Source organism: Fringilla coelebs (assembly GCF_963513975.1).
Source record: "Fringilla coelebs genome assembly, chromosome: Z".
Classification (NCBI taxonomy): domain Eukaryota; kingdom Metazoa; phylum Chordata; class Aves; order Passeriformes; family Fringillidae; genus Fringilla; species Fringilla coelebs.
This window is the reverse complement of record NC_140031.1, coordinates 43,369,496-43,383,492: the sequence shown is the minus strand read 5'-3', so window position 1 is coordinate 43,383,492 and position 13,997 is coordinate 43,369,496.

The window sequence follows — 13,997 nt, the reverse complement described above, 5'->3', positions numbered from 1 at the left end:
AGAGACCATACAATAAATAAAATTGAACTTCACACTCAATTGCACTAGGTAGGGTGTTTTGTTGTTCCTACACTTTGATTTTTTTCTTGGTTGTTCTGATCCAAATGCAATCTCCTCTTACAAAGACTATTGTTTCAAGCTGTGAGTTTGGAGGTTTGCATGTTTGTATTTAGCTTACAAAGAGCATCACATTATGGAAAGATAGTGGTATAAATATTTTAGGCAATGGAGCTGGGTAAACCAACATTAAAAAGAACCAAATGTGCAGTTTCACATGTGTTTCTGTTTGTTTTGGTTTTTTATTTATTCTTTCTGGTTTTTTTTTAGTGTTTGGGTTTTTTAAAAAGTTTTTGTTATTGGTGTTTTGGGGTTTTAAAATTATTTTATTTTCTTTTATTTATGCAGATTTTTGCCATTCAAGGGTTACATCAGAAACCACACAGACATTGACTATGGAGTCTCCCCCACCCTGCATCCATTAGAAGACTTTGAACTCAATTTATGTCTGCAATCCTCCTTCCATTACAAAGTAATGTCAAGATCTCTGCAAAGACTGCTCTGTTTCATGTCTTGTCATCTAGTTAAATCCTACTGTTTGACATTTAGAATTATCTCTAATAGCTTTGCCACTTTCCTAGGATCTTCATCCCCATTCAGCATAGCTGTTGTATAATCTTTACTAAAATAGCATGCCTAAACCAAATAACATATATGTTACATAGATTTTAAAATTGTAAAAGGCTATATAAACATTAAGTCTGTGGAGATTCAATCTTGTTATTTCAAATGTAAAGAAAAGAAAACAGATGTCATACATGAAACTTAAACTACCTTAATCATAAACAAAAAAGATTAAAAGAAGAGAAAAACTAGAGGTTGCTGTTAGTCTTATTATAATCAGATTCAAGATTTCTTCTCACAGTTCTCATATTTTCAAGATGGAATTTAAAAACAGCTGGGACAACCTGATGACTTTAATTTTCCAGGCTGAACAAACCAAATTCTCTCAGCCCTTCCTCATAGGAGGGGTTCTCCAACACTCTGACCAGCTCTGTGTCCCTCCTCTGAATTCACTAGAAGAGGTCCATGTCCTTCCTGTGCTGAGGACCCCAGAGCTGGATGCAGCACTGCAGGTAAAGTCTTACCAAAGCAGAGTAGAGGGATACCGTCTGTAGCCCTTCCCTTGTCCACTGATGGTGTCACTCCATCATTCAAGGTCACTGGACTGGTCAGGCAGGACTTGCCCTTGGCAAAGCCATGCTGGCTTGTCTCATGTCGCTGTCCTTCATGTTCCTTAGCATGGCTAAGGAGTAAAGTTAAAATAACTTCCACTAATATTTAATTATTACTATTAATTAAGGGAGTAATTCCCAATATTCCACAGGCTTGACTGTGCAGTAGTAGCATTAATCTGATATTCAGACTAAACTTCTGTCATTGAGATCAGTAATTTAAATTACATGCTGCTTTGCTCTGCAAATTAGATCATGATGTTTCTTACACTCAAACTTCACTATTTAAATGGAGAGTTAAATCTTTTTAGTCAGAATTTATTTTGTTTGAAATTTTCTGGAAGCACTTGGTGCACAAATACATTGCTACTTTCTTCAAGGAACAAAGTTGAACAAGGTGTTGCCTTCTCCTTCCCTAACTTCCAAATGGCGCTTCTGATTCTCTGCCCCAGTATACCAAGTCTTTGTACCTCTCCAGTTCTCTGTGGGACAGCATTGCAAGTAAATTAAGTGAAGTTCTATTTGAAGTGAGACAGGTAAACTTGAAGAAGTTGTCAATTGGCGAGCATAGCTATTGTGGTGGTGAGAGATTTAGCATCAGGGACATTCTGGCTTCTTGCTATTTGCACTAGGAAAAGCTCTCTACCTGAGGCTTAGACCTACTGACATTGCAATGTACAGACATGGTGGTAAAGTGTTCACTGTAACACAATGATCCAGTCAAAATGCAATGCAGATTACATTTTCCTGTGTTTACACAGGAAACAGGAGTGGCCAGGAAAGATGACATAAGCATAGAATCAAACTGGTTGTTCTGGTATGGATAAGGAAAGCCATGCCCATAAAACCTTGTTGATCTCTTCTGTGGGTGCACCATCTACAGTTAACAGGATGACAAGGCCTTCTGTATGACAGAAATTGTCCTCTGAATCATACTGAATTCATAGCTAGAAGCTCTGAATTCATAGCTAGAAGCAGCACAACATGACAGTGACTGAATGCTTTCAAATAATCCTGGAATTTCTTTTCCTAGCTGAAATATGCTATTGACTAGTTTACCTGCTGAGGTAGAACTTAAACACTAATGTCCACGAAAAAAGTTTCCTTAACCTGACATTTTCCTCAGACTCTGGGATTTGAGGCACAGTCCTCTGCTAGCCATCTTAGTATAGCAATTTGTAATTTTATTTAAGCTTTTACTGACAGCAGAATGACTGATGTTAAAAACAAAGCCTGTTCCCAGATCAGCCAGTGAAAACCATGACAAATTGAAAAGTCAGGAGGGTTACCATACTGATGGTGACAGACTCAGCATCACAGACAAGTGACTGTGTAAGTCCTCACCACCACCATCCTAGAAGAGAATGAACACAAGCAACCAGGGCCATAGGTAAAAATTTTGTGGCAAATGCTATGTAAACACCTAGTTATATCCTCCACCTAATTAATTCAAAATACATCTACTCCAGATTCAGTTTACATTACCTAATGATCAAACAGTGCTCATTACCTAATGATCAAACTGACATCAGAGATCACCAGATCTTTTTAGGGGTGGAAGGGAGAAGGCTGTAATGCATTTTCCATATCTTAGTTTCAATATTTAAACCAATTTTTAGCAAAAATTTGAAAATTTCTGAAGAATATAAGTGAAGAAAATTACCTTAAATGGCCTGCTGAACTGTGGCGACTTGAGCATTGTAGAAGTCTCTGTATGACTGCAAACACTCTGAATTTATTTTTGGTGGTTCTGTGGTATGGAAACTGGATGTGTTTCTTTGTTTTTGAATCAAATACTATGTATGGAAATAGGAAGAGTAAAAGAATAGATGATAAGAATAGATATAGATAGATAGATAGATAAAAGAATAGATAGATAAAAGAATAGATATAAGTCTTCAAACTGCCTGAGAACTGACCAAATACCTAAAGGAGGAAAAAGAACTATAAACCGAGAAAGAAAAGATGAATTAACACATTCTCTCCATTAGAGCTAAGAATAATTCAATTGTGTTGGGGTTCAATCCAGGACATGTGATGTTAATTAGAGAAGTGTCTATATGTAACAAAGATGCAAATGTAGCAGCTGCTGCTCAGAATTTTTCAAAATTTGTTTTGTATCCCTGGTAAACTGCTGTATTCCTGGTGCAATACAGTAGAAAATACTAAATATTTAGAGAAGTTGTTCCTAGGGAACTGCCTTCGGACAAGATGGCATGAAGTTGTATGGGTTTAACGTAAAGTTATAGAAAGAGTATATTTACTACTCAGAACATCAAATTGACTCTGAAAAACACCGAGTGCAAAAATATCAACATTATATTCTGTATAGACTACCAGAAACTTATGGAAATGCACTGTTTCCTAAATAGAAAACTGGAAAACACAGTCTGTAAAATAAAGAAACCTATGTGGCACAATTTACTCAAATACCTTCCCTCTTTGTGCCCTAAAAATGAGTTTGAGGGACAAACTCTGTGTCTGTGTTACATTGTGTTTGGCTCAGGAGTGGGAAACACATTCTAAATTGCAGGACAGAGCACAGGCTTAGGCTCCTAATTAGCCTTCCAGCTGTCAGGACAGCTGGCATTTGGGTTCTAAGAGGGATCTTCTAAGCCACAAAAGGTCTCCACCATCTCTAATACTAGTTAACCACAATCCTGTAAACATTCTGCTTTGTTGAGCAGGAGGAAATGCGAGGTATGAAGTAAAAGCAAGAATTTATGTTAGCTAAAAATGGAGACTTTATTGCAGAGCTCTGGCCCTGCATGTTAGATTTGCTTATTTAGAAAGCATATGTCAAATCATCAAAATGTTTTCTCTTTTCAGACCACATGCATATAATGTATGTGTATAGCATCTTTCTTTTTGGGAAAAATAATGAATAAATTATATGTATAAAATATCCACAGAATGACAATAGGTTAAAAAAAAATTAAAGCATGTGTGTTTGTCCATTTCTTGCATATATTTTAACCATCACTAACTTTTAATCTCTTAAATATCTGTCTTTCCCACCAAAAATGCCCTAGAAGTCTCACACAATTCAGTGTTTCTCTACTTTTAAGTCCTTCTCTACTCTTCCCCTTTCTACACCACCCCCTTTTAATGGGACACAAAATAATACAATAAAATAATAATAAAATAACTAAATAATAAATCAGTTGGCTTTCAAAATAATTTCTTGCTTTCCTATTAAAGACAGTTTTGCTGACTGCAGAGAAAAGAGAGGCCATTAGCAAGCTTCCCCTTTAAACACTGTACTTACGTCTAATACTTTTATGGCTATTACTCCTGTACAGCATAAGACCACTCTGCTATCTATGATTTCAGAATCAGAGTGACTCAGAGCATAGATGCAAGGTTTATTTCTGCTTGGAAAAAAGTCCTAAAATATTTGTGTGTTTTCATAATCATAAACTGCTCAGTACGATAATTTGCAAAACTGCCAATATGTCAACCCTTCCCAGTCTTTGGCCCATTAATTTTATATATCTTTAGTCAGATTTACCAGCTTCTGTTGAAAAATCCACTTTCTTTAGCTGTCCCTGTAAAACGCCTAGAAAACCAAATGTTTAACAATACTGTACCATATGCAAAATTTTGCAAATGGAGAAGGGAACAGGTGGTGGTTTTTATTTCCTTTAAAGTGCAATCATTGATTCCCAAAGAAGCATAATAAAGTCATGTTTTCACTGAGATTCATTTCACTCACTTATTCACTTACCTGAATAAGAAGTACTTTTGTAAGAGTTTTTTTCACAACATCTGCTGTCGGTAAATATTAATGACAATCAATGAAATCATTAAGTTTTAAGCCTTCTTTTTGCAATTAGTTTTTAAAACTTCAGTGATTCATTTTCTCTAGACAACTTGGTCTGTTTCTTTTCCCCCAGGCTATGTGAGACTGTGAGATGCACAAGTTATTGTGATGATTCTTGAAACACTTCTAATTCAGATAGAGAGGGTTCTTGAATTGACATGGCATAGCCATAACCTATATTATTGACAGAATGGATGGGTTCATCTTTTTGGGAAAAAAAAAAAAAAAGAAAGAAAAAAGGTTTCCTTGTGAAAAGGAGCAAAAAAACCCCCCAAAACCCCAAAACACACCAACAAACCAACCAACCAACCAACCAACCAACCAACCAACCAACCAACCAACCAACCAAACCAATTAAAAATGTTGTCTATCTGCATGTTCCCAGGATTTAGAAAATAAGGAGGACAATCCATTCTGAGATACTCTGTAGACCTGAGATTTTCCCCTTGAGACCATTGGAAGCCATTTGTCTGAGCAATCACTGATTGAAACAAAAAACCCCTATATTTTTGAGATGATATAGGATAAAACATATTCTGCAAAAAGAGACAAGTAAGATTTTAATGTATTCATGACCTGAGAGTAAAAGTAAAGTAAAAATTCATGATGAAATGAAAAGAGTAAAGGAGCTGTGTGAGAAATTCTGGCTGTGTGTAGAGGAAATAGTGTAGAATCCAGAGTACATATATATTTGTAGGCAACATGTTAAAGAAGAAGTAATTCATTGAAGACAGATTTGCTCTAAATCACAAAATCTAAACAGAAGGCTACTCATTGAAAACCATTGAAAAAACCCTTGCCATTTAAAATTTATTAGCTTAAAGGGATTAATCACTTATTGATCTATTCAGTGATTGAGCAGAGAAGCCTCATCTTTTTTTGCCTGCACTTGCACAGAAATATTGATTCTTATAAGGTAAGGTTCATACAGCTGAAACGAAACTAGTTTTCAGGGCTTCAGTATCTGCAATAGCTGACCTTTAGAAATCTTTCTGAATATGTTAACATAATTCTGAAGATGTTTCTAAAGTATTTTTCACACATCTAATGTGACTTTAAAAACTCTAGATTTTGACCTTTTTGAACATACCAGAAAGACCAATGAGGAGAACTCATACAAGCAGGAAAAACAAATGAGCACAAACTTATTATGAGTAAATACAGACTGGAAATTATACTTCTAAGAATTCAAGGAATAGGATTTTGGAGGATTTTTCCAACAGGTATAAAAAGGAGCAAGTTATTTTAAAGTGTAAGTTTACATACTTATGGAGGACAAGACAGGAGAAGCTTTTTTGCAAAAAAAAAGGGTGTGGACTTAATATTCCAAGAGGGTTTTTCTATTTTTATGTTCTCATGTCACATTAGAGAAAACTGCAACCTATTGGACTGCATGATTTTTATAAGGCAGTTGCTGAAGCTCCACACAAGAACAAATGTTAAATCCTCAACCCAAGGGAGTCTGAGTTTGCTTTTGAGAGGAATAGTTCTCAGCATATTACGTGGTTGGAGCTAGTGTCTAAAATACCCAGAAGTATCAGAGTTAAATGCCAATTTTCAAGAAATTGCTACTTAGTAGCTTACATTCCATTCTCTTAGATAAGTAAGACACTACTAGAAATGGAATTTTTTTTCTTAAATCATCTGTCTTCTTTAGAAATCTGTACTCATTAGCTTCTCTAGGCTCATGATCGGAGAAAAAATTTTTTTAAAAATTACTTAAGGATAGTAGGAAATTATAAAGATATTCTGGGTTTATGATCAGCATATGACTTGATACAATGTTTCACCTTATTTTAATATGACTAATTAAATTGGGAAATTCTGAAATATCAGTAGTCTATTTTGCCATGGTATAAAAGTGCTACATTACAAATCTCTGAAATACTGGGCAATTTTGCCATTTCTAGATTTCTTCAATTAATGACATCAACATGTCAAAATTTTTCCTGCTTTAACATTGCTGGTTACAATCTGTTATTTTTTAGGCTAGTTTTAAAGTGAAATTTTAACTTTTTTTTTTTCTGATAGTATTTCATAAGTTGCAAGACATTTGTCAGCAGACATTTGCCATATTTATATGCTTATATAGCACATCTTGATTCTTAATTGAATTAATGGTTAGGCAAGGCATGCTTTCTACAAGGAGACTATGGGAAAACACAGGTAATTAAGCAGGTTGCAACCTTGCATAAACCCTTAATTTGGTGTAGCCTTAACAAGGCAATAAATAAATAGTATATCAATATGTGGCTCTTTTTAACTATGGAAAGATCTATTTCTTCTTGTGAGTTTCACTGCGCTCCTTCCCACCCCATACATCTGAAGGAAAGCAGTAGAACCCCATCTGAAGGAAAGCAGTAGAACCCCCAAGGAACACTTTAGCTTGGTTTCACAGCACAGTTCTGTCTTCTGTGGACAACAGCTGGCATTTAATCATGAAAACTCCAGTCCTATCCAGACACATTTATATTCCAGGTGTTCTTCTGCAAATTTAGGCTGTGAATGAGATTATGTCTGCCTTTTTATGTTGCTTGCTCTCTTGGCTCTACAACACAGTACCCCCAAGTGGCCTGTTTAAGTTAGAATTCAAACATAATAGTTCACTGATGGGTTTTTAATGAACAAAGCTGAAACTAGAATAAGATTAAAAAAATAAAGAGGGTAGCAGGGAGCATTTCAAAGAATCATATGTAAACAAAACTCAGCTCAGTGACATGTCAGAGGAAATGAGTGTTTTACTTAAAATCACTCAGAAGACAATCACCCAAATTTTGACTTTGCAATGCCTTTCAGTGCCCTGTGGTCCTGGCTCATGGTTTTGTTCAGTGTCTGTAAAATGGTAACACTAATCTTTGGAAGTAATTTTTTCCCCGTCCATGGAGGTTTTGTGTGATCATGAGCCAAGAAGGAAAGGACAGAGCACAAACTTGTTTTCATGTTTATCACATGACATTAAAAACAGCTGGGCATACGCTAGACTAATGACAGTGACATGGAAAGGATGGCAGAAAGGAGAGGAAAGGGAAGAGGGAGCTTCACCTGTACTTTTTTCAAATTGGCTGTTCCCTAAGTTTTTGCTCATGAACTAAAATGTAGTATGTCTTGTACTGGAAACTTCTGCTTTAAGTAGCCAGTCAGCTTGTTGAAGCAAAAACTCCCTGGACAGTTGTCATGAAGTGTTTTGATTGAAAACATGTTGTTTTAAACAGACATGGGGTCATATTCTGCAAGGACCCCACAGCTGAACAGCGTCACTGAATTCTCTCGCAGGTGAAATTGTACGGATTGGTATCAATCAGGGGGTGTGCAGTTCTTTCCTCAACATGCAGCCAGGGTCAGATGAACCGGCTCCATGATTGGTGTGGGACTGCTGAGGATGCTGAAAACACCTCTTGCTGTAATCTTCACTCACAGCCCATTGAGAGTTATTCTGAATTCACGTGATGAATGAATATTTGTTTTCAGGTCTGCCTGGTTTATGTACAATGATAAGGATGTCTCAATCTGATTTGTTTCCACCATTGGTACAATCCTTACATAAAGGCTACTAAATACTGCAGTCATTCTATCTTTCACTGTTGTATGGTAGAATATCATGCCTTGAACTGAGGTTTCTGGGATATATCTCTCCGTGAACAGTCTCAGTTAATTCATCTAAATGAAGGACAATCATGTGACAGCAAACAAAGGGTTTCATGTAATACAATAACTTCAGGATTTTTTCTCTTGTTTTCAAATATTAAATATATAGTACTCTTTGTGTTTAGGATTTAGTGTCAAAGACAAATTTTACCCCATTGAACATGATAGCTGAATGACACTGCCAATTGAAATACCAAGTAAAGATAAACCACATATTTTCAGTGTCCACATGGGGGTTTATACAAGAACTGATATGCAGGGTTAATATTGGTATTTAAAAAATGATGCCAAAAATGGCTGGATGGAAGTATAGCATCAGTAGTTACAGCTTGCCACCAACTTGCATTTTGAACTTTGTTTCTTTTTCACCATATAATTATTTCATTAAATAAAGAAGAGAGGAGAGAAAAAAAAATAAAATTGATTTGTTAGGATTTGAAATGGGAACACAACTCTGAGTGCTCAAGGGTCTTCTGTTAAAGGCCACATTCAGAAAACTCTGTCTAACTTCCTTCCAGCATCAGCTCACCCAAAGCTCACCCAGTGTGGTTTGCATGGGGTCCCACCAGCAGAACTTTAGATCCTGCATCTTTACTTTTAGAAACATACACTAGTCCAGAAATCTTATTACTCTCTAACTATAATAATGATCATTGTAATGAAATACCATACGGTAGATTAAAGAGAAAAATAATGAAATTACATGAGGAGGCTATAATCCATCCTCTCCGTTCCTTTTGTTGTTAATGGTGTTACTGGTTATATGCTGCCAACAAGCACAGGAAAACAAGTTATATGCCCAAAGGACTTACACTCGTACAGACCTGTTCCTGCTTACTGCTGAATTATGTGACTATACACTGGTATATATGTATCAGCATTGAATATATTTTCTGTTTGCTCATTGACTAAGTGCTGAAAAATTGCAGTTTATACAAGAAAAGCTTCTATCCATATCAAATGCAATTCTGAAAAAATAATTAAGGCATGCAGTCTGTGAGTATTAAGTACTAGTATTTCTTTTAAAAATCCATGCAAACTGACTGGCAAGGATATTGACCTGCATCAAATTGTAGTTTTGGACATCTGTTTGATGAAATAAAAATTTTAAAGTAGCCCTACAACTACTTATTTCAACTATTCAGATAATGTGGGTTTTTTTGGTTTTGGTTTGTTATCTTTTCCTAAATCACTTGGTTTTGCTGATTTGTTTACATTCTGTATTTAGATCTTGTTACATGTTTCACCTCCCTGCACTGCATAATTTTCCTTCTAAAGCTCTGTTAAAACAAGGGATCAGCAGTATAGCTAGTCCTTTGTTAGCTATTCATCTTTACCTTATTATTAAAAACTCTGAAGATTACACAGTTTTGATTGTTCTTTACATGGGGGTGAGGCTTTTGTTTGTTTGTTTTCATTTTGCTCTGTGGGCTAATTAGGCCTGCATAAAAAATATTTATTCATCAGAAATAATATAGACTTTCAGCATTTTTAAATCACTCCTCTCATTTTTACACAATTTCAAAGAAGTCCAGGTAATTCTGGACTCTTAATTCTGTAAATGGAATTCAATCTAACTAAGGCTATTTCTTCTTCAGTCTGTTACATGGGTACATATGAGGCTGACAGAATATTTGCTTGCATATTCTAAAGAAAGTCTAAAATTGGTAAAGCAGTGAAACCTTAAATTTTTGAATATTGATTTTCAGGTTAATGGTTAGGGTTTCTGCATATCATATAATCTTGTCTATCACAATTACTGTGATAGAGTGCTGCATGTTGTGTCCTTCAAACACCTCAATAGTAGTGCAAAAGGAACTATTTTCTCATGTTGGAGCTATTATGCATGAACAATCTGACATGATGCTGCTCATTAAGGAAATCTTAATAAATGTTTGCTATGCGGTAGGACTGTAAAAGCAGAGAAAAGTTGTTCCATCACAGAATAAACTTGAGTATTCCATAAAGACCTTCTTTCAAACTGTCCTGCTCAAATGACTTAGTCCAAAAATACCTGACCCTTTTTATTCTTCTTAGTTGTCATATTTAGAAAGCCTTGTGAATAATTTTGGTCTGTAAAGAAACTTTTTTCCCTTTTTCTTTAATCCTCTCTTTTATCTCTAAGTTTTCCCTCCCTTAGGAGGAAATTGTATGTAGAACATTGTCTGCATTGTCTTATGATGACCTTTCTTTTGCTAAAAGAAAGTCAATTGATCATTAATCACTTCTCATCTGAACTACTGCTATTTCCTCTTCACAGTCCTTATAAATCATTATTATCTCAGCTTCAGCAAGACTGAAGTATCATAGCTATAGAGTCCTTCCTACCCAGTAAATACCACTACATCAGATCCTTCCCTAGTATTCTACTTAAACTGATCATCTAATCAACTTCAAAATGGTGTTTTTCAAAATGTTCATAAATTATTCTAATTCATTACATTACCTTGTCCTTCTATATCTAACTTTACTCTTTCCTCTTGATACCTTCTCTGCATCTGCACCACCATTTGAGCAAATTACTAATGTCTCGTTTGAGCCAAATGAACTTTTTCTGTCCTTATGGTATCTGTGTGACAAAGCAAATTAAAATCTCATGTTTAAATCTCTCTCCTTACTTTAAGGTAAGTTGATTGATTTTGCGTATGTAAATCTGTGTATGATATTGTTTTATACAGAACTTTGTTTCAGAATTTGCCAATAAAGTCCTGCAGAATAAAACAAGAAGATAATGCCATGTAATTCTGTAGGTTTTTTCCATTTTATACTTGATTACTTTAAAGACTTTTTCATTTTATACTGGATGACAGCAGTGCAGCTTTTCTTTACATGACTTGCTCCACAATATTTGTTCTTTTTAATCCCCTAAATTAAAAAGGGGGTGTACATTAAATACACATATGTAAAAAGATAAAATCTATAGCTACATGAAGAATGTGAAAGTTTTTAATTTTATAAAGCATTCTGCTTAACCAAAGATTTAAGCAAAAAATAATACTTGATTTTTAAAATTATTAAAAAAAAATCTTTAAATCAAGATATGAAATGTAATTGATGAAAAGGCTCTGGCATGAAGCATTATACAAGTTGTGAGAAATGCTTTATAGAAGGTGAAAAAACATTAAATAAAGAAATGAAATAAAATCCACATTAGATTTTTCTAGTAGAGAGGTGTTTGTGACTAAGTCCCTTCCAAGATGAGTAAACACAATTTTGCTATTCATAAGAGCATCTAACATTTGTAAGGCTATCAGGGTTGTTGCCGTCTGAAAAAACAGATATATGACAGTCAAGGCCACCTCATACTGCTCCTCAGACAGGAAGCCTTAAATTTATCCCAGCACCCACTTTTAGGCAAATGTATATTAGAGAGATTCCTTTGATAAAATATAAAAAATACAAAAATTAAAGTATAGATTTTTTAAAAAATAGATTATCATCCCTGTCACAATCAGGCCAATCTATAGCATGTGAGTGGCTCTTTTTTATTTCTTTTTAAAAAATGTTGATTTGCAAACTGAAGTAGGAAGTAATTGCACTACAGAAGAATTCTTCCTTTTTCTGGGCTAATGGAAGGATTTTTTTTTGTTTAAACTTGAAGAACAGATCTGTAATATCTAATTTAAAGTAATAGGGATGCTACAGTCCAGAAAACTGTACTTATGAAACGGCCTGACTTTTCAATGAGGTACAAAACATTACATGGTGTATGAAAGCTGCCAGTAGAAGAGTAGTAGAGAGAAACAGAAACAGAAAACAGGAACAAGGTCAAGTCTGGAATATTTCAGAGACCGGACAAATGACAGATGAGTGTGATAGAGGCATGGAGGAATAGATTCCTGGAAACATACTTTATAATTAGAATATGAGTCCTGAGTATCTATCTGGTGGACAATCTTCAACTGTAGTAAGGTTGACAGATTAAATAACTTTGTGTTTTCTTTCACTATAATGGCTAGGTGACGACAACTTCTTATACTCAAATCAACATTTGGTATACTGTCAGTACTTGGCTATTCACAACTTCTTTTGTTGTTCCAAACAGAAGTCAGAAAACTGGGCACAATGTATCTTAAAAAAAGGTATAAGATATTTGTTATTTATCTGGAGGTTGTTACATAATTGCTGCATACATTTCCATCAAATGCCAGCGCAGTGACCTGGGTAACCATATTTTGCATCATTTGAGCTCATCTGTTAGAGTAAAAAAGGATAAGGTTCTTTGGATGCAAATAAATTTAATCTATAATTACCATTTCATCATTTTAGAATTACTAATGAGGAAATAGGCCAGTCTTTTTTCCATATAAAACATAACATGGAAAATTGCTCTTTTTTACAGCCCTTTCTGGTATAGACTACCACAATTTCTGGATAATATCATGTGATGTGAAAAGTCAAAGCCAAACATATCAAAAAAAAGATTTATTTTTTATAATACTGAAGACTGAAAAAAGAGATAAAATTTAAAACTGATGAACAGAAGCATAAGATTTTCTGGTAGTCCTAAAAAACAGTTTGAAGGAAACTTACAAATTTGATAGCAATACAGCTCAGGAAGGCTTAAGAACCACTAGCTCAATGAAGCTGTATTGATTACTGTTTAAGCAGTTGCTGAGCTTTGTCTGTAAGCTCATAACATAATTGATGTTATACACACTCCTTCAATGCAGAATTAAACAGATTGGACCATTTCAGCTTGGGTCCCCAAGGAATCCAATTTCAGAGACAGCAACAGGAGCTCCAGAGACAACAATTGCAATTGCAAAATACACACTAGTTATAGTGGTACTATTAATTAAGATGTTTACTTCCTGAGGCATTGCTAAATGGTATGCTGCAAGAGGCACGAACATGCTCCTCTGAGAGCCTAAGCCATTTAACTGCAATTAGAATATCACAGAGCCCAAGCTAATAAGTCTTGGCCTGAAGCATCGTATCTTATTTTAGGAATGATGCCATGCTAAAGTAGCATGGATTGTATTGGTTGACAGGCAAATGAACAAGATTATTTGCTAGCTAAAACCTATACAGACATTGTCACAATTTCAGCACAGAGATTAGGTTGCTCTGGCATTTCAGTTGTGCATTTCTAAACTGAATATTTTATACAAGAAAGCCAGAGCCCCAGCTTAGAACAAGATGAGTTACTGTGTTTCCATACAAAAGTATGGTATCTGCTCTGTAATAATTAGTAATTAATAACATGAAATCCCAATTTCATTGCTTTTTAGTTACCATTAAATGTAATGTTGGGAACTGGGGAGAAGTGAGATTGCAAAGAGGTTTAACTGCTC